The sequence below is a fragment of the Mauremys mutica genome, chromosome 4, assembly GCF_020497125.1.
Source record: "Mauremys mutica isolate MM-2020 ecotype Southern chromosome 4, ASM2049712v1, whole genome shotgun sequence".
In the NCBI taxonomy this organism is placed as follows: domain Eukaryota; kingdom Metazoa; phylum Chordata; order Testudines; family Geoemydidae; genus Mauremys; species Mauremys mutica.
In genome coordinates, this window is record NC_059075.1 from 39,479,906 (window position 1) to 39,506,683 (window position 26,778).

The 26,778-nt window shown below is 44.6% G+C and overlaps 1 protein-coding gene and 1 long non-coding RNA gene across 48 annotated transcripts in view; one reads left to right on the plus strand and one right to left on the minus strand.

The window, feature by feature from the left end:
* The window catches only part of NRXN3 (neurexin 3), a 1,517,918-nt gene that overhangs the window by 623,003 nt on the left and 868,137 nt on the right, over positions 1-26,778 (minus strand). The gene's annotated exons all lie outside the window — the stretch shown is intronic.
* Positions 910-4,524, plus strand: LOC123370331. The gene is made up of 3 exons (XR_006579379.1): positions 910-1,046; positions 1,639-1,716; positions 4,028-4,524. It is a non-coding gene; the product is annotated as an uncharacterized LOC123370331 (long non-coding RNA).

Here is a 26,778-nt window from a genome sequence, read left to right on the forward strand (position 1 = left end):
TGGCATAAGCGTCAAGGAGAAATAAATTCAGGCCTGGCATACAGGGGTGCTGGAACAATTTTTATAGTGGCAGTGCTGATGATGGAAACCATGTATTTGGTGTTTGTTATTACCACGTCAGGCCAGGCGGTGCAGCAGCACCCCTAGTTCCAGCACCACCGCTGGCATAAGCAGGGGTCCCATCCCTGGGAGTTAACAGCCTTGGGCCCTCTTCTTATCACAGGTCTGAATTTGGCCTCTTCGTTTTAAGCAGAGGTCTAACAAGCAGATTCCAGTCTCAGTGGCACCTCTCTAAACCCTGGGCAACTCCAGTGTGAGCAGCCCCAAGGGACTTGCAAACCCCAACTCCAGCAGGCCATCTAGGAGTGAAGGTCAGAAGAGCACTGCGGCTTCACGGACCAGCCAGGAAGCCCTGCTGGCAAGCTAGGACATGGCCTTCCTGCATGGCAGCCTCCCACCTCCTACCCAGCAGTCCCCTCCCCGCCTGAAAGCGCGGCCGGGAGAAGCGCTGGCTGGCAGGGCAGCTCGCATTCCTTCCCTCCCAGGGAACATTCCATGCCCGTTGGGAGCCCTTGCGTGCTTGCCGTGGGCCCTCGCACTCTGTCCTCCACCACAGCCCTGCACACCGTGCTCCTCAAGGGAGCTGCCTGAGCTAGTGCATGTGTGCGGCTGCAGGAGCTGCCGCTTCAGGGCTGGGCAACAGGCTGCCACATCGTCCCCACTCCCCGCCTGCAGTAATCAGATTTTTGGTGTCCGATCAGTACATCTGACCAGACACTGCCATATCCACTTTTTGACCGAACTTTCCAGTCAAAAACCAAACACCTGGCAACCCTAACACCACAGTAGAACTGAAAGGGTTAAGGATCAGTTCTGGGTCCACATGACTCCCTGAGCTGGCAGAGCTTAAAATGGAGGCAGACAACTCAGATAGGAGTAGCTGGGGAAAAAGGGAAAAACCTCCCCTGAGGGCTCCTGACCAAACCTGTCACAGACACCTCCGCTGAGAAGGAAGGGACTACCAGCTAAGCCCAGCCAAGCTGAAGGTTCAGTTACCCTTCCCCCACCACCTTGCTATCTTAAGATGGATTTTGAGACTGTGGAGGGGATAGATGGTAGGAAGTGTCTGAGGGAGGCAGTCTTGAGGCATGCCCTGGTGCCTGACATTGTTTGCCTCTCCTAGGGCCCTGAGTCAGAGCTCAGTGGAGTGGGAGGACCTGGGCTCCCCTACCAACCCCCCTTCCTATCAGGGCCAGTGCTTCCATTAGGCGACCCTAGGCGATCGCCTAGGGCACCAGGATTCAGGGGGCGGTATTTTGCGCGCTCCCCACGGGGCGCGCGGGAGCTTCGGGTTCCACTCCCGTCGCGCCGCTGAAGAGGGACCTCCGCTGACGTGCCATGGAAAATAGCGGCAGGCAATTGAGCTACTGCCGACGTTTCGGCAATGATTGCCGCTGTCGCGTGTGGCATTTTGGCAGAGGGTCCTTCTTCGGCGGTGCGACAGGAGCAGAACCGGAAGCTCCCGCGCACCCCATGGGGAGCTCGCAAAAGGCCCCCCCACCCCCGAATTCTGCCTAGGGCGCCAGAAACCTCCTGCTTCCCATATAGGAACATAAACGTCACTTCCACCCCTTCCAGGACTAAAGAGAAGATAGAGATGCTGAAAGCCTCGTGGCATGAATGACCCACTTACAGGAGCCAGGAGACAGACTGACGGTACATCTACACTACGGGACTATTCCGAATTTGCATAAACCGGTTTTGTAAAACAGATTGTATAAAATCGAGTGCGCGCGGCCACACTAAACACATTAAATCGGTGGTGTGTGTCCACGGTTCGAGGCTAGCATCGACTTCTGGAGCGTTGCACTGTGGGTAGCTATTCCGTAGCTATCCCATAGTTCCCGCAGCCTCCCCTGCCCCTTGGAATTTCCGGGTTGAGATCCCAGTGCCTGATGGGGCAAAAATCATTGTCGCGGGTGGTTCTGGGTAAATGTCGTCAGTCACTCCTTCCTCTGGGAAAGCAACGGCAGACAAGCATTTCGTGGCTTTTTTCCCTGGATTGCCCTGGCAGATGCCATAGCATGGCAATCATGGAGCCTGTTTTGCCTTTTGTGACTGTCACCGTATGTGTACTAGATGCCGCTGACAGAGGCGATTCAGCAGCGCTACATAGCAGCATGCTTTTGCTTTTGCATGACAGCAGAGATGGTTACCAGCCATACTGTACCATCTACCAATCCATAAATTGGTAAAAAGATGATCATGGTTACCAGTCCTTTTGCACTGCACCATCTGTTGCTGTCATAAGTGCCCCTGGCTGCTCTTAGCCAGGGGCGCAAAAGTCAAAATTGGGAATGACTCCCTGAGTCAATCCCTCCTTTTTGGTATCTAAAAATAGAATCAGTCCTGTCTAGAATTTGGGCAAGTGTACTAGAGAACCACTGTATCATAGAACCAGAGAGCACAGCTGCTCTGTGTCAGATCCAGCAGAAATTATGAGCTGTATGCTATTCACAGGGGGTGCTCCTGCAACAACCCCACCTGTTGATTCTATTCTTCCCCCAGCCTTCCTGGGCTACCGTAGCATTGTCCTCCCACTTGTGTGATGAAGTAATAAAGAATGCAGGAATAAGATACAGTGACTTGACTAATTCGATATGGTAATACCGATACTAGCGCTACTCCTCTCGTTAGGGAGGAGTACAGAAACCGGTTTAAAGAGCCCTTTATATCGATATAAAGGGTCTCTCAGTGTGGACGGGTCTCTCAGCTCCTAAAACCGGTTTAAACACGTGTAGACGTGGTCTAGTGTAGACCAGGCGTGAGAGTCCTTCCCTGTTGTAAGGATACAGGGCCCTCTAGAGTTTGTTGTACACTGCCATCCTCAAGGGGGAAGCTGAGCTAAATTGGTGACTTGCCCAGAGGGCTGAGTTCCCACTCACCAAAAGGCTGGCCATCCCAATACTGCAGGAGTTGCCGACGGGAGGCCCCAGAGACTAAGAGGGGGAAACTGAGGGACTTCCTATCATACATCCCCCCTTTCCGAACACTTTATTCACCTATATAAAGCTCTGGAGGGAAATCATGTGGGAAGGACCCTGCTACAATGGAGCTGAATGAAAAGAGGGTGGTATCTTGGCACAAAAGAATGTGAGACTAGTCCAAGGGCAAGGGGCAGCACCAAAGAAGGCAAAAAGAAGAAAATGGGAGAAGGATACTGTCATAGGTCTCACCCCCACTTAGAGCTATTGGGTTCCAAAATGGGGACCTGCACTGGTTTCCCTCTAAACTAAAAATCCTAGTTTAGATCTGGTAAAAGCTGCCACCACCCAATCAGGTACGTGGATTGGGACACAGTCCTTCCCCAAAATCCTTGGGGATCCCAAGAGCCCCAAATCCATGGAGTTCTTACACCCAGGAGAAATAAACCATTCCCCCCTGCTTCCTCCCCCCTCCCTTTTCCTAGGAGAGATACCGGGATCCAACTACAGAGGGATGCCTTCCTCCTCCCTCCTCCCCTTTCCCTGAGAATCCACCCAAGGAAAGACCAACCAAGTCCTTAATAGAAAAGAATTTATTAAAGAATAAAAAGAAAGTCACTGTCTCTGTAACCAAGATAGAACAATATACAGGGTCTAAACTTATCAATCTCTGGAGAGAATTCCCCCTCCCTTCTTTCTCAGTAAAAGCAATAACAGTACAGACTTAAAGAAATTCTATAGCAAAACACAGAATTGCAAATACAGAAATAAAAGTATAAGAATACTAGTTCCTTGCTAATACTCACTAGCTTGAATAGAAGAATTTATTGCAGAAACCTGGGAGGACTCGATTAAGATGTCTGGACTCTCTTAATTCCCAAGAGAGACTCTCTAAAAACACAAAGAACAGAAAAAAAAACTTCCCTCCACAGGGATTTGAAATTATCTTGTCCCTGATTGGTCCTCTGGTCAGGAGGTACTGCTTGTTAACCCTTTACAGGTCGAAAACAAAACCTTAACCCTTAACGAACTGTTTATGACAGATACGAAGGGAGCAATGATGCAAGAGGGAAAGGGATTGGACAGGACTTGCAGGATGAGATGGGAGCAGACATGTAAGGAGGAGCAGAGCGTTATGCGCAGCTGTGAGTAAGAGGATTAGAAATTTGGACTCGATGTGGAAGACAAGTGAAAGTCAATGACGAAACCTGAATGGAGTAATACGCGCAACAGATTATATTTTCAACAGCATTTTGAATAAACTGGAGAGAAGCAAGGAGGCCAAAGGGAAGGTGGTTGCAGTAATCAAGGCAAGAGATAACAAAGGCATGGACAAGGCCTTTAGCAGTAGCAATGGACTTTATTTTAAACCTACCACCACAGCTAGCCCTTTTGTTGGCAACCCACCAAACAGGCCAAGGATCAAATAGGCAATGGACACCTAACTCTTCTCTCCTTCCTACAGCTGGTTTTGGGTTGGGGCTAAGGAACATCGGCAGGACAGCACATGGATTGTGTGCATTGCTACAGATTGTACTGAACTATACCTGGTATTTCGTGGGCAGACTGAGGGTTCACTTTCTAAAGCTGTCAGTCTCGGAGGAAAGAGCTGTTCAAGAATTTTGGCAGCTCCTCACTGCAAATTCCTATGGAGTTTTTATTTCCACAGGAATATTAGCTACAGATACTGTTTGTGTCTGAGACAAAGGGCCCGATCCTGAAAGCCTTCACTTTGGCGAATAGTCCCAATGAAAGTAATGGGATGATTTGTGTGAGTAAGGTGAGTATGAGTTTCAGAATGAGGCAGATGCTTTGGGGAGCACTGACATATGGGGTGTGGACCCCTAGGAAATTCTCTATCACATGTATTTCCACCTTTATAGCTTAATGATGAGAGAACAAACACGTGACAGATGTTAGTCACGTTGCTTAATACATGACTGGAAGGTGCTCAGATACTGTGGCGACGAGCATGGTATAAGAACCTATATAGAATAGGCTAGAACTACCTCTCTGTTCTTACTAAGTGAAGTACTATTTGGTCTCTGGGGGCTACACCATCGACTCTATAGCTTGTGTTTATGAAGCTCATTTTCTCCTTTCATTAGCTCTTATCACTCTCTCTGTACTGCTGCAGATCTCTCTTTCCCTATTGTTAAGGGAGCCAGCCAGTGTAGCGGCCTCAATAGTCGTAAATTTATGTGTTACTCAAGTGATGATCTTCACCACAACCCTATTATCCTGTCATCCATTCTGCCTTTTTTAATGCACCTTCAAAGTGCTCCCTCCCTGCAAACTGCTACAGTAAAAATAAATTAAATGAATAAAATGAGCTTCATTATTTAGTGATTGTGTTGCTTTAAAAAAATGAGACCTGTGAAAGAAAACAAAGACAGAGGGGGGAAAAGAAAATACAGCAAGCAGCAATGCTAAATGAGTGACAGCACAGACAAGCCCCAGGTCAAAACAAGGGAGCACTAAAACCAGCCAATCTGAGCATTTGGCCAAAATTTGAACCAGACATCATGCTCCAATATTTAGTGTACAATTTTGCTCCTAACAATGACCTGCCTTTAGCAATCATGGTGAAGAGCAAATGAATGGGAAATGCAGATAAAACAGGACAGACACAATTAGATACTTAGAGTGTAAACTCCTGGGGCACAAACTGTCTTTTTGTTCTGTTTGTACAGCACCTAGCATAATAGGGTCCTGATCCATGACTGGGACTTCTGGGCACTGTGATAATACAATCATAAATAACTCTGTTATATTAAATAAAACATGCTCTGGATTTTAAAAAAATAGAGGGTTTTTTTTCCAAATGTAGAAACACTGAGATTATCATACATGTTCAGACCAGTGGCTCATCTAATCTGGTTTCCTGTCCCCAACAGTTATCAGTACAAGAAACCCTTTACTGGACAATTATGGAATAAGTGACCTACAAAAGAATTTCTCCCTGACCCAGACAGTTAGGGTTTGCTTATGCTCTGAAGCGTGAGGGTTTATATTCTAGTTGTCCTAGCTTCATAGGGGCTAGAACTAGGGATGCTGGGAGTGCTGCAGCACCTCCTAACTTGAAGTGGTTTCCAGTATACACAGGGTTTACAGTTTAGTTCAATGGCTCTCAGCACCCCCACTATAAAAATTTTCCAGCACCCCTGCCTAGCTTATGTAATTGGGATGGTTTTACTATTCAAAAAAGGACTAGACATTTCTATGAATCCTGCCAAAATCCTGCTATGAATCCTGTTGACCTCCATAGTATCATGTGGCAGTGAGTTCTGCAAGTTGGCTATGCACTCAGTAACACAGTACTTCCCTTTATCAGTTTTAAATCTGTTGCCTTTTAATTTCATTGGGAGTCCCTTTGAAATATACCAGAGTGAGTTGTGCTTAGAGCCCTGGGTAGCCTTAATACAACCCTACACTAGATCATATTGTCTTCTTACATTTTTTAATTAGTGAAAACCAAGGCATCCCAAGGAAACGATTTGTAAGAAAATACATACAGAACTCTCGGCTTGCAGAGAAGCCCAGAAGGCAATGTAGAGAGCAACCAGTACTGTGATGTCACTATTCAACTACAGAGAGCTACGTTGGATAATGGAGTTCACACGAGATTAACTTTACTTAGCTTATCGTAGGCAAACTGAGCCCCATAACTTTATAACAAGTTCTCCCCTTATTTTAATCCCAGTTTGTATGGCTACAGATAAAGCTTGGAGATGGGATTTTGGTTGTTGGGTTTTCAGTTCCCTAATTAGGTACTACACTCCATAAAAAATTCACTGCAGTAAAGAATCAGAAGAGCTGGCAGAGTGAAAACGTCTTTAATCCTTCTGACCTTTACCACAAATCTCCCTCCAACAGAAGACACCACTGACCTTTTCTATCCACTGACAGCATGGCTTATTGTGGGATTCCACTTAACCAGCACTCTGGAAATTCACTAAAGCCACTACTGGGCAGCCACCTCTGTTTTACAAGGATGAAATGATACACAACCTGCTTAAGTCTAACCTGATTGTTGTCAGATGTTCCAGACACACCCATGGGTTACAGCTGCAGGGCTGCCAACATTCCAGATGTGCTTCGGGGAAACTCATCTGCACCACTGCCAAATATACCAGATGTGTTCAAGTAGATCCCAAACTTGTGAGGCAGGATGGTCTAGTGATTAGGGCCCTAACTGGGCACTTGAGAGACCTGGGTTCAAGTCCCTGCTCTGGCACAAACTTCCTGTGTGACCTTGAGCAAGTCACATAACCCCTCTGTGCCTTGACTCTCCGTGCATGAAGTTGGAATGACCACATGTCCTTCTTCCACAGGGACATTGTAAATGCATTAAAGATTGTGAATTGCTTGGTTATTATGGTAACTATAAATTGATAGATTTGCAGAATATTCTAGGTGCACCAAAACACCTTATTATACCCCACAATTAGAGGGGGACTACATAGTGTAGTGGGTGTGATATAAAAGTTTTATCAGCACGAGTTTGGTATGACTATTACTAGTGACTAGAGAAGTTGAGAAAGCTGAGTGAGAGTTACAGAAGGTGCAGCAGCAGCAGCTTGGTACAGAGGTTTCCACTGTAAAAATAAAGTCCTGTTGAAGTTGTTAGTACCTTGCTTGGTTGATACAACTAGTAAAGCCATGAGTGACTTATGCAGGTGATTTCAAACGAGTGCCAGGAAAAGCTTTATACCCAACTGCACCATCATGGCTTCTGTACATACCACACTTTTAATAGAAAAACTAAATGTTTGAGATACTTTTATAATTTATTTTCACATCTTTTTTAATTAGACCTATTTTTGTATCCCTCCAGCTGTATAGCCTGGCTCCCTTAGTAACCATGTATCCAACTATAGAGAACTCAGAGGGAGAGAAAAAAAATACATTAGAACTAATCCATTTGTTAAAACCCCAAAATAACCTGAACTTGATGTTTTTGGACCGGATACAAGCACCTAAAATCAAGAGTCCCTTGGAATACTTTGCTTGTCCCATGCGTGGAGGAGCAGAGAGTATGTGGTTTGCCTCTTTAGATCCACACAAGCACGTGTGACTCCAGGAACAGCAAAGACAAGGGTAGCAAGGTCCGCAATGGTATCAAAAGCCATTGGCCATTGGAACAAAGAGAAATTCCTGGTCTACAAAATAAGGCAGCAGTACTTTCAGGGGCAGAGCATGCCACCTGAAACCCTATTCCCTCACAGACACGGGTCAGGACTCAACCCTGTGCAACAGAAACCATTCTAGAATGAAGGTCTGGGAATTCCTTTCTTGCTCTGCTGTATGGCTTTGCATGGCAGTGGCCAAAGAGAGAGAGAGAGGCAATATCCCACTAAGAAAAGTGGGGAAAGGGAGTTAAGGATAGTGCCCACTACTAATATGGCCCCTTCCCCCCTTCCACTGAAGCTGAAATGAGAGAAAGAGAGAAATGGATCCATTTTCTGGCTCTTACACCATGTATAACCTTGCCACAAGAACAATCCATCTGAAAGTTAAACAGAAACACAAAGAAAGTAATATCTTGAGACACCTTCATGCCTTCCAAGAAAACTGTTCCATCAAGGAAAGCTGGTAAGAATGAACCTTTGAGTAGTCACTCAGGGCAGAAACACTATTTTTTGGGGGGAAATCCACTAAATTAAGTGACTATTTAATGAGGCCTAGGCTATACACTACAGGTGCAGATCTTCTTTTAAGAATGATCTTCACAGACAGCTAAAACAGGCATAAACCCAGCATCCAGTAGTGAACATCAACACCACAAAACCCAAGGATGTCTACTCTCTGTTTCATGTAGGGGCACAGTCAGTGCGCTGGCTAAAGACCCATTTGGGTATCTATGTTCCCTTGACCTAAAATTCCTCCTACAACGCCAACTGCAGACAGTATTCTCTTCACTTCCTGTTGCATTTTGCTACTAACCAGCTGCCATGTTTTGCCCCAAAAGTGACTGCATTTCAGCAGTGAGCTAATGATCTCTGTACAGAATATTCCTTGTAAAAGGGTCCTGGAACCTTTTGGGAAGAAATGCACACACACAAAAAGAGGAGGGTGCTGCAAAATGTGGTCCCAATATTTCAGTCACCGAGCCCCACTGCACACATTTCATGATCACCAGGTTTTAGTGTATAATTTTGCTGCTGCTTCCTAATGAAGTGGCTTTGCTTCTGAAAGCAATTTGCAAAATGGATGCTTTTAAAAAGTGATTCCCATGCCACCATTCTCCCACCATCCCTTAAAATGGGCAAAAGAGCAGGGACGGGCACTGTGACCTTTGCCCAGAATCCTTTGCCCAGAACAATTTTACGAGGTTCAAACAGGTCCGCCCAACTTGTTTTTAAAAATGCAGTTTTAATTTTTGCTCCACCGCTGGACATCCAGAAATAGCCATGTCAAAACACCATGAGAAAAGAAAAGTGCATGGGATTTAGGGTCTGACTGGAAGCAGTATGTGCTGGAAATCTCATGAGAAAAGTCTGCTCTCTCTGGAATTCCAGTGGAGGTTTGCAGAGACATGATCATTCAGAAAAGCATCAGAAGGGCTGAGTGCTCATCTTCACTGAGCCAGAAGATCACCCTCTGATCTCCCCATACGGATTTGTTTCTCTTCAGTTTTCCCCAGGCTCCCTACTAGAATATCCTCATTTTGAATGGGTGAGAAAATGCCAAGGAGGAATATGTGGATTGTGAAACCTGGGAGCAGCTTGGAGGGGCTGATTTAGGAGGAAACATTAAGAGTTAAATATAAATGGCTTGGACAAATGATGACCAAGGAGGGGAATGATAATAGTCCACAAGTATGTGAGGGGCCTAGGAAGAGGAAGGGGCATAACTAAGAGGAATGGAATGAAATTAAGAAAGGGAAAATTTAGGCTGAATATCAGGAAAAGTTTACGGACAGTGAGAGAGTGGAATGATGTGGAATTATTATTCATTTGTATTACCATAGTGCCTAGGACCCCTCATCATGGAGCAGGACCCCATTATGATAGTGAACAGGGAAAAGGACCAGAGATCCAGCACTTGGGACATTTAAAAACTGGACTGCACAAAAGATTGGAAAATACAATGGAAACCATTGACCCCAGCAAGGAGGACAAGATGGTCTAACACAGATTTTCAATTTCTAATGTCTGTGATCCCTAGGAAGGCTGAAAGGAAACTGAAGCTCTTGCACATGGGGAAAAGGTTTCTGGGGGAGTGAGGTGAACAAATTGCCTCTCATAAGGAGACATTTATTTTACAGCTCTCACTCTCAGGTGATGGAATTTACATCCCAGAGATTAGGATTAACCTTCCGATCACAATGAGCAACGATATGGAATGATATCACTGAGCAGAGAAGGGTCACAGCTTATTCAGGGTATTTTTCAATCTTTCTCAATCATTTGTGCACGTGGCCAGAATGCAACTGCTTGCCACTGTCTTCAGGGAATCACTTGCTGATGTCCCTTTGCTTGTTCTCCCTCTTCCATCATCTGAGCAAAATGCTTATCCTCAGATTGCTGCTTCCCTTGGGCAATCCCAGGGTGAGTTCTTTCCTCAGTCCCTCTCTTCATGATCCTGTGTCTTATCCTAAAATATCTGACTCTGGATTTCCAGGGCATCCCTTGGGACTGACTGTATCATTCAGAGGGAAGGTCCTTTTCAAGGTCTAACCTTTAGAGGAATTTTCTCTTTCAGTCCATCCATGACTGATATTTTAGTAACTCATGACAATGGCACACAATGAAGGTGAAAAGTGTCATCAGGTCAGCCATCCCATCCCTTCCTCTGATCTTCTCACATGTCCCTGATGACCATCTGGGTGATGCAAATATCTGTCTCTCTGGGAAAAGGCTGCACTAAGGACTGGGCAAAGCTGTGTTGTTTTGCTTCCCAATAATTTGTTGGAATATTTTATTCCTTTTCAATTGTGGGTTTGCAAACATCACCCACCCACAAGAGTTCAGGTTGGATAAAAGCCACAATCTTAAAGTGAAACTTAGTCTAAACTAGTGACCTTCCCGTGGTTTTTGCATTGAATTTGCACAAAACCATACAAAAGCTACAGCTGCATCCATCTAGAGCCTGGGCTGCACCAACTATCAAACCTAATCTCAATTTAGAGTTTGCAGCAAAACTTAAAATCAGGTGGTTCTACCATAAAATCTGAAAGGAGGGGGAACATTTTGGATATTTCTAACTGTGACCAAATCATCACATTATCTCATCCTCCACCGAGAGGCCAGGAATTGTAGCTCTGCAGAAGCAGAATGGCATTGGGAACTGCAGAATCCCACTTTCGTTTCAACCTTTCAAGAGGGTCAAATCTGTGCTTTTTCTTTCCCATTTTTGATGCCACAGTAACTCATCAGGCTCTCAGTGGACTTCATGCACCATTAACGGACAGCAAGCCTGCTCTACTGCATTCCTGCATTGCAATGCTTCGTCTCCCCTTACCTTGCATGCTTTGCATTGGATTGCTGGCAATGTGCATACACATTCATTTTAAGACAAGTAACCTGGCTGTTTCCCACATGTGAAGCTAACTAAAGACAAAACTCCCTATTAATCTCAAGCTTCTCCATCAGGCACTTGTGAATGCAACAGATGCTGGCACTGTCAATCTCGCTCATCCCTGCACTGTGACTCCACTCAGCAGAGACAAATGTCCTGAGAAAAAACAGGGGGAACGACTACGTAGAGCAAACTAAACGTACAACCAGAGAGTTTGCTGTATTTGTATCAAGGTGTCGCTAGTCTACAGTGGGAATTTCCACACCTAAGAGACGCAGCTATGCCGACCTCATCCCCAGTGTAGACAGTGCTAGGTCGATGGAAGAATACTTCTGCCCACCTAGCTACCATGTCTCAGAGATGTGGATTACCTATGCTGATGGGAGAACCCTTCCCGTTGGCATAGGTAGCATCTACACTGAAGCACTTCTGCAGTACTGCAGCTGTGCCACTGTAGAAGTTTAAGTATAGTCACAGAAACCAACCATTCACCTTGCATTCTGAGCCAGAGCCAAGCTGGGGCTTTATGAGGCTGAGTGTGGGGTCAGTGTGGTGGAACAAATTGGGAAGGCCAATTTTGTATCAATCACAGCCTTGAAATGGCAACTGCCAAAGGAGCTGGCAAGAGCAATGGAGAACTAAAGGCCTTCCTGGGTACCTCCTTTATATGAGCTCCCAGCAGCCTTCCTCCTTGGCTTCTCCATCCATTGAGCAGCCATGCTGATGACTCAGTGACGGTGTTCAAGAACTGGCATTACCATGGCTGGCTAGGTAAGCCTGGCTCTGCCTTTGACATGCCGATAAATGAAGTGGCACATTGGGGCTACTGGGTTTCTTTTGTGGGACTAAACCCTCTTCCACTCACTGACCCTTTCCCCGACCTTCTCCCTGGATATCACAGAAAATCCAGTGACAGTCCTTTAACCTGGCAGATACTCAGATAAAAAGGTGATGGTGCCAGTAGAAAACTCTAAAGCAGAGACAGATAAGAGGATGGAGTGTCACACACACAGAGTCTTATGCCTTCCAGAGAAGGGGACCTTCAATTATTCCCAGCCGGTCTTAGATCATCCTTTAGCACCCCATTCCCCAGTGACAAACAGAGGAATCTGCATGAAATACAAGCAAAGGGTTAAATTCCTCCCTGCGTTCTGCTACAGATGCTTTCCCTAGGAATGTTTAAGCTTAATTGGTTCTGCGTAGGAAGGAAGAAACCGTTGATATTTTAGTTACCTCTATATATTCTAGGGTTGTTATTTTTTTAATAAAAAATAAAAGGCTGTTATTAAATGATTATTCAGAAATGGGATAGTATAGCTATTAAAAATAATATTCAGATAGATCGTAATCAGTTCTGCTGCCTCTCAGCATGTGGGTGGGTTTCAGATGAGCACCAGGGAGGGATTTAGATGTTTTTGGTTTGGGTTTTTTGGTACTGGTGGGGGTGTATATTAAAACTTCCAAAGTTATTTTGATGATTTCATCTCGCATCTGCTTAATTTTCATTAGAGCTGAAATTGTCAGTAAGGGAGTCAGTTGTGGGCTATATGATTTGGACTCCTCCCCTTCCATGAACTTGAACTGAGACCCACCAACTCATTTCACATATCACTGAGCAGGGTGGACATGACTTTCAGAAAGTACTTATCTGAGCAGGATTCAAACTGGGGACTTCACCATAAGAGTCTGCAACCGATCACCTGAGTAGCCCCATCCCCTAAGGTGATTTGCTCTTTAGTTCCAGCAGGTGCCTTTAAGTTGTCAGGATTAGGACAGAAAAACAGAAGAGGTGTCCCCCTTCAGAGAAGATTTGTCCTTTAATACAGATACAGTGCAGGGAATGTGGAATTTGTGGGGATACAGCTTTTATGTGCAGCCACTGATGAACTTGCTTTCCCTTCATTGTAGTTCTAATGTTTTTTCACTTTTCTTATTTTCCGTTTCTCTTCTAATTTTCTAATTACCAAAAAAAAAAACCCAACAAAAAACAAACACCCCCCCCAATCCCAGAACCCCAATGAGACTCTCCAACTTGTTCTCAGGGTGCAGAAAGCACAGCCGCCACCAGAAAGAGGGTTGCACGTGCCACAACAGGAGATTTGTGGATGTACAGAGAAGGTAAATGGGCTGTTACCACTACATTTTCAAAGGGATACACATAGGACAAAGAATTTCAGACAGTTTTTATTAAAGTAAATGTGGGTGGAGGGGGGATGGGATGGGTCACTCAACCAGGGGCGGCTCTAGGATTTCCGCCACCCCAAGCAGGGCGGCACGCCGCGGGGGGCGCTCTAGCAGTCGCTGGTCCCTTGGCTCTGGTGGACCTCCCGCAGACGTGCCTGTGGAGGGTCCGCTGGTCCCGCGGCTCCGGTGGACCTCCCGCAGGCATGCCTGCGGATGCTCCACCGGAGCCGCGGGATCAGCGGACCCTCCGCGGGCATGTCTGCAGGAGGTCCACTGGAGCCGCGGGACCGGCGACCGCCAGAGCTCCTCTTGGGGCAGCGGAAATCCTAGAGCTGCCCCTGGTCTTGGGCTAGCAGCTCAGGCCAGTCCCATGCAGTGTCCTGTTTTCCCTTTGGGAAAAATGCACGCTCCTTCCACTTGCTTCATAGTATCTATTCATATTTAGATTAAAAAACTGAGTGAATTCCCATGCTTATGCGATTGATGGGTTTATACAGCAGCTGGGGTGGAAGCATAGCTTGGACATGACCTGTGGAAACTCCCCATCTCTGCCACTCTTGATCTATGGCACTCCATGCTGATCCAGATTTTGGATCTGATGCATCCTGTTTCGCCAATGCACCTCTATCCTAACCTGCAGCACCACCTGCTGTTCCAGTCCTGGAGCTCTCCTCTCCCCCAGTTCTGCCAATTCACCTCTATCCTGACCTGCAACACCTCCAGCTATTTCAGCTCTGGGGCTCTTTCTTGCAAAAAAATTATGCTGAACTATGGGCGTAATTTTATTAAGTGGATGAATGGGGACTAGGCAGAAAGAAACCAGCACACTTATTTTCACTTGTAATGAAGGACTTGACTGAACCTGGCTCTACAGAGGTGAAAGACTTCTACACACAGAAATAATCCAACCTAGTGGCTTTAGTAAATTTAATTATTTTCGAGTAAGGCAGGTGCTCATAAAGGTGCCCGGTTGACAGCTCTGGAGACTGAGGTCCTATGTTATCTACAGAACAGGTACAATCTGAGTAGTGGCAGTGCTTTTAGGTCTGGTTTAGTTTAGTTTTGGTCTTAAATGTGTCCTTCCATTTTTAATTAGCTATGGAAATGTCTCATTTTCCCCCTTTATTGCTCTCCAAGAGACAAGGAAAGGTGGTTCTTCAAGCCATATGACTTTATTCCTAAACCTGATTAGCTTTCCCTAAACACAGGCTGTATCTTCATAAATACAGTGCTTTTATTACTCCGATTGCCAAGACATCTGCAGGTTAATTAATCGGTGATGTAACTTTTAAATAGAGAAACTAATATGTAGGTACACCTAATACAAACTGCCAGGTAATTATGTTTTAATAGCTTTTGTTATCGGGGTGGGGAAAGGGGGTGTCATTCACCGAATCCAAAACCCAAGAATCTCCGAGGCAGGAGGGAGGCACAAAAGAGAGTAAGAAGAAGGTGGGAAATACCAGTTTAAAAAAACATTGAAACCAACATTTTATGTTTTTATATACAACTTTTCAGCTACACAATGAGATGCAACTACCTCTTGGGTAGGAGGGCAACAACTTTATAACAGTGCATAGCAACACTACATAACAGTGGATTGAAGGTAAATTTAGGACAAGAGTATCAGGGCAAATCCCTTAGTCTGATCAAAAGTGTCAATGAATCACAGAATCATAGAACTGGAAGGGACCTTGAGATGTCATCTAGTCTAGTCCCCTGCACTTGTGGCAGGACTAAGTCTTATCTAGACCATTCCTGACAGATGCTTCTCTAACCTGCTCTTAAAAATCTCCAATGTTGGAGACTCCACAATCTCCCCAGGCAGTTTATTCCAGTGCTTAACCACCCTGACAGTTAGGAAGTTTTTCCTAATGTCCAATCTAAACCTCCCTTGCTGCAATTTTAGCCCAATGCTTCTTGTCCTATCCTCAGAGGTTAAGAAAAAAAATTTTTCTTCCTCCTCCTTCTAACAACTTTTTACATACTTGAAAACTGTTATGTCCCCTCTCAGTCTTCTCTTTTCCAGACTAAACAAACCCAATTTTTTCACGCTTCCCTCATAGGTCATGTTTTCTAGACTTTTAATCATTTTTGTCGCTCTTCTCTGGACTCTCTCTAATTTATCCACATCCTTCCTGAAATGTGGTACCCAGAAATGGACACAATATTCCAGGTGAGGCCTAATCAGCGCGGAGAAGAGCAGAAGAATTACTTCTCATGTCTTGCTTACAACACTCCTGCTAATACATCTCAGAATGATGCTCGCCTTTTTTGTAACAGCGTTACACTGTTGACTCATATTTAGCTTGTGGTCACTATGACCCCCCAGATCCCTTTCGACAGTACTCCTTCCTAGACAGTCATTTCCCATTTTCTATGTGTGCAACTGATTATTCCTTCCTAAGTGAGGTACTTTGTATTTGTCCTGATTTAATTTAATCCTATTTACTTCAGTCCATTTCTCCAGTTTGTCCAGATCACTTTGAATTTTAATCCTGTCCTCCAAAGCACTTGCAACCCCTCGCAGCTTGGTATCATCCGCAAACTTATAAGTGTACTCTCTATGCTATTATCTAAATCATTGATGAAGATATTGAACAGAACCAGACCCAGAACTGATCCCTGCAGGACCCCACTCGTTATGCCATTCCAGCATGATTGTGATCCACTGATAACTACTCTCTGGGAAAGGTTTTCCAACCAGTTTGCAGCCGCCTTATAGTAGCTCCATCTAGGTTGCATTTCCCTAGTTTGTTTATGGGAAGGTCATGCAAAACATTATTCTCTATGCAAAAATATCTGCAGCTGCAGGAGATGGAAGAAAGTGAAGATGATCTAGTGGTTTAGGTACTAGCCTGGGACTCAAGACACAGAAACATAGGAATGGGCATACGGGATTCGCATATCTAGTCCAGTATCTTGTCTCCAACAGTAGCCAGCACCAGATATATTAGAGGAAGGTGTAAAAGCCTGAAGTATATAGATGGGGAGTAATCCGTTCCCCTCATTAGGTCTCATCCTCATTTCTAATTATGACTTGCTTAAACCCTGAAGCACAAGCTTTAATATCCTTTCCAAAAATGTTGTTAATATTAGCTACTCTAATTCTGGTTATTCTTGTTATCGATATGAATGTCTAATCTCTTTCAGAATCTTGCTAAACTTCCAGCCTCACAATTCCTGTGGCAATGAGTTCCATACCCTAATTACTCATTGTGAGACCTAGATTCAGTTCTCCACTCTGCCACAGACCTCATAAGTGACCTCGAACATAAGAACATAAGCACGGCCATACTGTGTCAGACCAAAGGTCCATCAAGCCCAGTATCCTGTCCTCTGACAGTGGCCAATGGCAGGTGCCCCAAAGGGAATGAACAGACAGGTTATGATCAAGTGATCCATGCCCTGTCACTCAATCCCAGTTTCTGGCAAACAGAGGTTAGGGACACCATTCCTGCCCATCCTGGCTAATAGCCATTGATGGACCTATCTTCCATGAATCTATCTAGCTCCCTTTTGAACTCTGTTATAGTATTGGCCTTCACGACACCCTCTGGCAAGGAGTTCCAGAGGCTGACAGTGTGTTGCATGAAAAAATACTTTCTTGTGTTTGTTTTAAACCTGCTACCTATTAATTTCATTTGGCGGCCTCTTGTTCTTGTATTATGAGAAGGAGTAAATAACACTTCATTATTTACTTTCTCTGTACAACTCATGATTTTATAGACCTCTATCATATCCCCCCTTAGTCACTTCTTTTCCAAGCTGAAAAGTCCCAGGCTTATTAATCTCTCCTCATATGGAAGCCGTTCTATACCCCTAATCATTTTTGTTGCCCTTTTCTGAACCTTTTCCAATTCCAATATATCTTTTTTGAGATAGGGCAACCACATCTGCACACAGTATTCAAGGTGTGGGCATATCATGGATTTATATAGAGGCAATATGATATTTTCTGTCTTATTATCTATCCCTTTCTTGATGATTCCCAACATCCTATTAGCTTTTTTGACTGCCGTTGCACATTGAGTGGATGTTTTCAGAGAACTATCCACAATGGCTCCAAGATGTCTTTCTTGAGCGGTAACAGCTAATTTAGACCCCATCATTGTATTTCTATAGTTAGGATTATGTTTTCCAATGTGTATTACTTTGCATTTATCAACATTAAATTTCATCTGCCATTTTGTTGCCCAGTCACAGAGTTTAGTGAGATCCTTTTGTAGCTCTTCACAGTCTGCCTGGGACATAACTATCTTGAGTAGTTTTGTATTATTTTTCCACCTTGGTGTTTACCCCTTTTTCCAGATCATTTATGAATATGTTAAATAGGATTGGGTCCAGTCCCCTGGGGGACACCACTATTTACCTATCTCCATTCTGAAAACTGACCATTTATTCCTACCCTTTGTTTCCTATCTTTTAACCAGTTACCAATCCATGAGAGAACCTTCCCTCTTATCCCACGACTGCTTATTTTGCTTAAGAGCCTTTGGTGAGGGACCTTGACAAAGGGTTTCTGAAAATCTAAATACACTATATCCACTGGATCTCCTTTGTCTGCATGCTTGTTGACCCCCTCAAAGAATTCTAGTAGATTGGTGAGGCATGATTTCCCTTTATAAAAACCATGTTTACTATTTCCCAACAAATTATGTTCATCTATGTGTCTGACAATTCTGTTCTTTACGATAGTTTTGCCCAGTACTGAAGTGAGGCTTACTGGCCTGTAGTTGCCAGGGTCACCTCTGGAGCTCTTTTTAAAAATTGGCTTCACAATAGCTATCCTCCAGTCATTCGGTACAGAAGCGGATTTAAATGATAGGTTATAGATGACAGTTAATAGTCCTGCAATTTCACATTTGAGTTTCTTCAGAACTCTTGGGTGAATACCATCAGGTCCTAGAGACTTATTACTGTTTAGTTTATCAATTTGTTCCAAAACCTCCTTTAATGACACCTCAATTTGGGACAGTTCCTCAGATCTGTCACCAAAAAGAATGGCTCAGGTTTGGGAATCTCCCTCACATCCTCAACAGTGAAGACCTATGCAAAGAAGAGTGATGAAAATCACTTAAGATATTGTAAAGATATTAGGCATCGCCACACTTTTACAGCTCTGTCCCTTAGTTTCTATGCCTTAGCTCCTCATCTGTAAAATGGGAATAATAGCACTTCCCAACTCATAGGGACATTGTGGGGATAAATGAATTATAGATTATGAGGTGCTCAGTAACTACAAGTAATGGGGACCACACATGTAAAATAGATAGATATGCAGCTCACCTACGAGGCCTGCATTAGTCCATGCTCATCCAGCTTGAGAGAATTATTCTCTAATGTCTATTCTCCAGAGCTTTGTCCAGTTGAGTTTTAAATAAACCAAGCAATGGGACTAACTCCTCCTTCACTATTAAACGTGTCCTGATATAAAGATTTGTTCCATTGCTCCATTTCTCCTAATTACACCCCTTTGGATCACTTTAAATAATCCTCCCGCACTTTGGCGTTTACAGCCTTCAACCCCCTGAAATTGGTGACAGGTGTCTTCACAGCAGATGGTGATGGGGCATTGTGTTTAACAGATGCTTGACAGTAGGCTTGAACTTGAACAGCACTTGAACCCAGGACTGTGCAGGCTGGGAGATGGGCGACCCACATCAAGGCTGCATGCTAGTATCCAGCTCCTTTCCTTGGCACAGCACTCTGTGATACTTTTCGCACCAGGCATTTGATCTAAATCCTAATTACATTCCATTTTTCAAAGTTCATAAGAAGTAAATGGGAGAGAGCTGATTTTTGTTTCCCCTTTGGGTGATCACCTCCAACCCTGCTCTACTTGGGTGACATTAACAGATGCACTGTTCTTATCACTTCCTGCCTCACTTGTCATCTGTGACATTAGCAGTATCATATGCTGTTGCTCCCTGGGGCACCTTCATTAGGCTGTCACCTATGTTAAAGGCTCTGAGGGCCCAGCTACATAGCCTTAATATGGCCATCTGAGCTCTACAGGCAAATAGATTATACCGAGGAAGTTTTCACAGGAGGTAAGGAGAGGGGACAGTGAAGGGGGACAGAAGGAGGCAGTAAGGGATATAGAGAGCTCCCCCAGTCCCAAAAGAAGAATGGAAGGGTTGGGGAAAGCCCTTGCTCCCCCCCCAAATAGATGAATACTGTACAGGGTAAATTCCAAAGCTAGAGGGTATCACCTGCCCCAAACCAGAGCCAGAAATTTGGAGCAGATCCAGGCAAAACTAGGAGACAGGTTTCTCTTATCCCTTCCCCTCCACTTTGCATCTGTGGACAATGCTTATAAAGCTGACACATCCAGGAAGCCCCGCAATACTGAGATGATGCTTGCTGCTCAGGGCTGACTACAAGCTGCATATCTGCCTCCCAACTTCGTCCTTACTTGAATCATATGTGCCCATGAGCGACAGACAGATGTAAACATTCCCCCAGTGGGGTGGGGATATTCATTCTCAGTTCAGATAGCAGAATGCCACCACCAACCTTTGTAGCCCAGTAATATCAGAACTGCTCATGAGGCAGCCCCCAATTACCGTCTATGGAGCTATGACAGTGGGATGCCTTTTCCTTTCAGTGTACTGTGCCATTTAGGGTATGTCTACACTGCAATGAAAACCCGCAGCAGCGAGTCTCAGAGGCTGGGTCAACTGGGTAGGGTTCATGGGGCTAAAAGTAGTATTGTAGATGTTCAGGCTTTGGCTGGCACCTGGGCTCTCTGACTCTCCCTCTCCAGGTTTCAGTACCTGGGCTCCAACTTGAGCCTGCACATCTACCCTGCTATTTTCAGCTCTGCAGCCCAAGGCTTGTGAGCCCTGGGCTCTGAGACTTGCTGGCAAGGGCCATTTATTACCCTTCTTTTCTAAGGGCTCTCCCCATTTTAGAGACCATAGTTATTTTGACCTCAGAGTTCCTGAAACCTGTTTAAGAGAAGACAGCCATACACCCTGCGCTCTCTCAGAGACATAGCTTTTGTTCTTTCCTGCTGTTCTTCCCTCATTCTAAAATAAAAATCATTTTAAGATTTAATGTATAGGACTGCCTTCTGTGTATGAATAAATAGAATATATGGTTGCATCCAAAAAAGAGTGGGGTCCAAGCGTACTCATGGCTCACCAATGCCTTCCAAGTTCTGGGCTGTCTTGAAGGGCCTCTGAGACAACACCCAATGTTATTGTCTTCCCTTGCCTTGCCAGTTGGATGAGGGAAGACACTATCAAATACATCAACTCCACTGTGGTACAGTGCCCTTAGCCACAAACTGAAGGACTCACCAAGATAGAGGGTCCAGGAAAGCCCACTCATATGTGTGTGGGGGGCACTCCTGCCCCCTTGCACAATCCCGCACTCTGCTTTTCCACACTCCTAGCTAGGCTATAATTGGAAGATTTATTCCCTGCCACGGTCGCTCTGATGCAGACTTTCCGAAAGCTCTTTAAGCAATTTTAGCACTTCAGAAAACCTGCATTATAAATGTAACAAGAAATACATGAATTTTGTATCAGGTGTCAGCATGGTACCTATTATTCTAACACTAACAAGGGCAGGAGAAGCCCTATTTTCTCTCTTCATTCTTGGTCAGAGGAACAAAGGGTGGTTGGCAAGGAAGAGAAGAACAGATGGGCAAAGGTTGGGAACTCCTTCCCATTAGGGTATTATTTGCCTGGTATCTTTCAGCTCTGGCAGCAGAATCACCTTACTTTTGGGGCTGGTCTACACTGGGGGGGGGAATCGATCTAAGAGATGCAAATCAAAGTATCTTAGTTCGATTTTCCTGGCTGTCCTCACGGTGGCAAGTCGACTGCTGCGGCTCCCCTGTCGACGCTGCTTACTCCTCCTGCCGAAGTGGAGTTCAGGCGTCGATTCACGGATCGATTTATCTTGTCCAGATGAGACGCGATAAATTGATCCCCGAGAGATCGATTACTACCCGCCGATCCGGCAGGTAGTATAGACATACCCTTTGTCTAGGATAGTCTGGGAGGATTAGGATCAAGATCCCTTTGAACTATCCCTTGTTAGGAAAGAGATAAAGAGAGCACCCTCATTCCAGACCCAAATTTAGCTCCCTCCCCATGTAGCCCATCTTGTAGCTTATTATGGTAAATTATTTACATGGGAATTGCGAAGTCACCAAGCAGAAGAAAGGGAAATTGTTATTTATGTCAAAGGAATGAAGCCTGCCTTTCTTTTTTTAAAGCTTTCTCCTGCATGAGTCAGATAACATAAGGTTGGAAGATGGCACTTCAACAGCCAGCAGCACAGCAAGTGGGGTCCAGAGGGACAGGTATATACAGCAGGTGTGTTCTGCCTGGTACATTCAGTGCTACATAAGGTATGTGTTTAGAAGGAAGGTCTTGCAGTTCAAGCACAACCTGGGGATCAGGAGTTCTATTCCTGGCTCTGTCACTGATTTCCTGCCTTAATTCTGTGCCTCAGTTTCATCATCTACGGAATGAGGATGCTACTACTGACTTACTTCATAGCCAGGTTGTGAACCTACATGCATGACTATCTGGAAGTTGTTGTGATATCTGGCTCATATGGAAGACATACAGAAATGCAAAGTATTTTGATTACTATCAGGACATGCAGTACACATTATATTCAGAAGCACAGTGTGTGATTTATACCAGATGGGCCAGGTACATTCAAGCAACTATCAACCTGTTTGTCTTTTAATAAATGATATAACAAAATATTCTGGCCCTTTAAGTCTAGAGGGGAACTGAAAACCCCACGCCAAGAATGCTGGAATGAATGAAGGCTCAGGAAATTGCCATAGCAGGAAAAGAGGAAGTGGTCCTGGGAAATTAGTAGGTGGGGATGGGGACGAGCAGGACACTGTCCCTTAATCCCTGTAGCGTAGGATGGGGCAGGGCTTCCCCTCTCTTCCGGGCAATCGGGAAGAGCTCTCTGAAGAAGGGCAGTATACATGCTGCCTTCTCCCTCAGAACAGGGGAGACACTGACCGAAGGAAGCCAGAACCAAAAGGCTGAGCTCCCACTAGGAAAGACTAGGAATGGTGAAGAGCAGACTAGGATACATTAAGAGTTCTGTGCATGGCAGAAGACACAGAGCTGAGTATGAACTTTTGGATTGTGGTGAAGACCCGAAGGACTGTCTTGAACTGTTTCTGTTATTTAACCAAGCTCATACAGGGGTGGGGTTGGTATCAGCCATGACAGAGACTGTGTGGAGGTCTTAAAGGGCCCTGAAGATGGCAGCCAGAGACAGGCTGTGGCAGAGCCTCTGCTGGCCATGGAGTGGGAGACCAGGTGGCTGCCCTGCTACAAATGGCGATGCTAATAATAATCTCTGCTATGAATGTAAAGTATTTGTAAAGGAACAAGACGTAGAACCGTGGGCACAACAGCCAGACCGCTCTCCTTCAGATGATCTAAGAAACATCAATTAGAGAACAGAGGACTCCATACAAGCTCATGGCTGCTGTGGAAATGTGTTTCTCATGGTAAATCCTCTTCATTGTTATAATATGTTGGAATAATTCCTTTGTGCTCTGGGGCATTAGCCCTCCTTGTTCCCGGTTCAATAATATAGCATTGCTCTTTTCATTTAGAGTCAAATCTGTCAGCTGTACCTATCACATTTCTCTCCCCATTCTGATGGGGAATGACACATATGATTGCAAAGCCAATTACTCCAACGCAGGCCTTGGCAAATGGGTTCTTCCCCTCCTCCACAAGGTACGTTATTCCTGCTTCTCTTCCTCTGTGCACTATGCCCTCCAGTGCACACACATCCCCAACTGTGTATCTGGGGAGGATCCATCCAACAAAGAGAATAACAGAAAGAGAAACTGATTCTAGAGGGAAATGTTGGGATTACAGCTGGTCAGAACATTGACATTATGAAGAAATATGCCGATTCATCAAAGCCAAAACATTTCACTGGCCTGGGATGTAGGAGACCCAAATTCAACTCCCTGCTCTGCATTGAATCAGAGTGATGTGGGATGAAAAACTCTGCTCGAATCAGGCAGAGCAGGGATTGAAACCTAGGACTCCCAGATGAGCACCTTAAGAATGGCTATGCTGGGTCAGACCAATGGTCCATCTAGTCCAGTATCCTATCTTCTCTCTGAAGCATCTGACACTGGCCAATGTCGGAATGAACAGAACAGGGCTATTACCCAGTGATCCATTCCCTCTCATCCAATCCCAGCTTCTGGCAGTCAGAGGTTTAGGGACGCCCACAGTATGAAGTTTCATCCCAAACCATCTTGGCTAGTAGACATTGGTGAACCTATTCTCCAGGAACTTATTCTTTTTTGAACCCAGTTATACTTTTGGCCTTCACAACATCCCCTGGCAACAAGTTCCACGGGCTGACTGTGCATTGTCTCAAGCAGTACTTGCTTATGTTTGTTTCAAACCTGCTGCCTATTAATTTCATTGGGTGACCTCCACTTCTTGTGTAATGTGAAGGGGTAAATAACACTTCCCTATTCACTTTCTTCACACCACTCATGATTTTATACACCTATCAAATCACCTCTGAGTCATCTCTTTTCTAAGATGAAAAGTCACAGTCTTTTTAATCTCTCCTCATGGAAGCTGTTCCATACCCCTAATCACTTTTGTTGCCCTTCTCTGTACCTTTTCCAATTCTAATAGATCTTTTATGAGATGGGGTGACCAGAAACGCAAACAGCATTCAAGGTGTGGGCATATGATGGATTTATATAATGGCATTAGGATATTTTCTGACTTATTTATCCTTTTTCTAATGGTTCCTAATATTGTTCGCTTTTTTGACTGCCGCTGCACGAGAGGACGTTTTCAGAGAACTATCGTCAGTTACTCTAATATCTCTTTTTTGAATGGAAAAAAAACAAATTTAGACCCGATCATTGTGTATGTGTAGTTGGGATTATTTTTTCCAAAGTGCATTACTTGCATTTATCAACACTGAATTTCATCTGCGCTTTTGTCACCCAGTCACCCAGTTTTGTGAGATTCCTTTGGAACTCTTCACAGTCAGCTTTGATCTTAACTATCCTGAGTAATTTTGTGTCATCTGCAAATTTTGCCATCTCCCTGTTCACCCTCTTTTTCCAGATTGGTTATTAATATGTGGAACAGCACCGGTCCTAATACAAATCCTTAGGGATCCCCACCATCTACCCAAGCACCACAATGGATGCATTCTTGCACACACACACACACACACACACCTCTCTTCCTGAATTGAAAAGCTCAGGGTTCAATCCACAAACTGACATTTTGATGCAATTCCTTTTTTGTGAAAACATTTGAAAGGGCAATATGTAACAAAAAAAATGGTATCTCTAAAGTAGCCATGAAACAGAATTATCAACTTCCATCTAGTTTGGACTTTTGCTGACTTTAACAAACAGTCAATTTTTTAAATCTTACTTATAGAGCTGCTAGAATTGGTTTGGATAAAACAAGAGCCAGTCTGACTCTTCTCCCAAAGCTCCAAAGGAATCTTTTCCAAGTTTGGAAATGTTTGGGGAACTTCCCACCCCAAATTATTTGTCACTTCTGCATCTGCCTCTGTGCTTCTAGGTTCCAAGCAGAAGTAGATGTTCAGAAAATACCACAAAAAAATGTTTCCAAGAGAATGCTGACACAAATGAAAGCAGAAGGTACCAGCAGCTGCAAGGGAAAGATTGTCCTTAGGAGATCTCCATGGCAATTCTCTAGTCTCAAGAAGTTCAGAGAAATGGCATCTAAACTTAGGGTGCTTATCTGAACTTTCAAGATTCATTCTCATGGCTTATCATTAAACTCTATATCACTTAGTATCAATTGACCCATTACCGACCTTCATGGCCTCTTTGGTCCCCCACATTCTTCCCCTCACACACCTGCCATACTTCTTCACTCTTTTACTCCTTAAGCCTCAGCCTTCACTATAGGCCAGATATGCTTCCCTTACAGGTAGTCAACCCTGCTCTGCATGCCAACTCAAGAGAGGAATTGCTCCTTGCCCACCACCTACCCATCGACGGCACTGTTAACTCTGTAGCACACCTAAGCTTTATGTTTTATTAGTTAGGGTATCCTGGGCACTTTATTATCCTTGGCTCTTATCTACTATCTTCAGTATGGCTCTTCTCCTACTTTATTCTAGTTCAGGACAATAAACTGATGGTCATAACTGGGTCAAGAAATGTAAACAGTGGACAAGCATGCGGGCAAGGACTCGTATTTGTGTTCAGGCTCTTTTAATGAGTCAGAGACCCTTCAATAGAGCCAAATGACACCATGTTTGATCATCTAAAATGTTCAAAAACCTGCACTGTGAACATCCTGGGCCTATCTGTCCTCTCAATTAAACTGGTGTGAATCAGCAGTAACAGCAATGAAGTCAGTGAAATTACATTGGTGTGAAAGAGGAAAATCAAGTGCACTGTGAGGAGACCAGACTTCGTGTTAATGTGGCCCCATAAATAGCTCAGTGAGTCACTCAACAAACCCAGTGAAAAACAAATTCAAATAAGAACAGTGAGATCTCTGGATTTACTGCTAGTTGGGGCATTATTCACACACTCAAACAGTAGTTCTGGAAGTGCTCAAATAAGCCCAGCATGCTCCTCAGAGGTCGATCTGTTATCTGATTACTTGCCTGGGTTCGCTGGCTCTGTTACAGTCTCATTGCTGCCTCTCACTGAAGAAGCCACTCCCGGGAGCCACAAAACCTGGTAACAGGTTAGTCAGTGCTTATATCCCAGAATGCCTTTGTGTCCACAGTGTGAAGCATGTTTACTGTCACTCACTTGACATGGCGTACTTTTGACAGCATGTTCCACACCTCCTTTGCAATCCACATTAGGAGCTTTTAGTCCAGGCTCCGAGAGTGACTTCTCTCCCTCTACATGGCAGAGAGACCTCAAAGAACATGGTATGGAACAGCAGCACCAAGGCATAAGGAACATTCTTAAGGAGAAGGGTAGTGATGAAATTGGCACAATCTCTATTAACCTCCTGAGGAGCCACGCTCATAATTAGGAGAAACAAGCCCTGTAGTGAGGGCAGGAATGGCAGCAAGCTGATATAATGAGCTC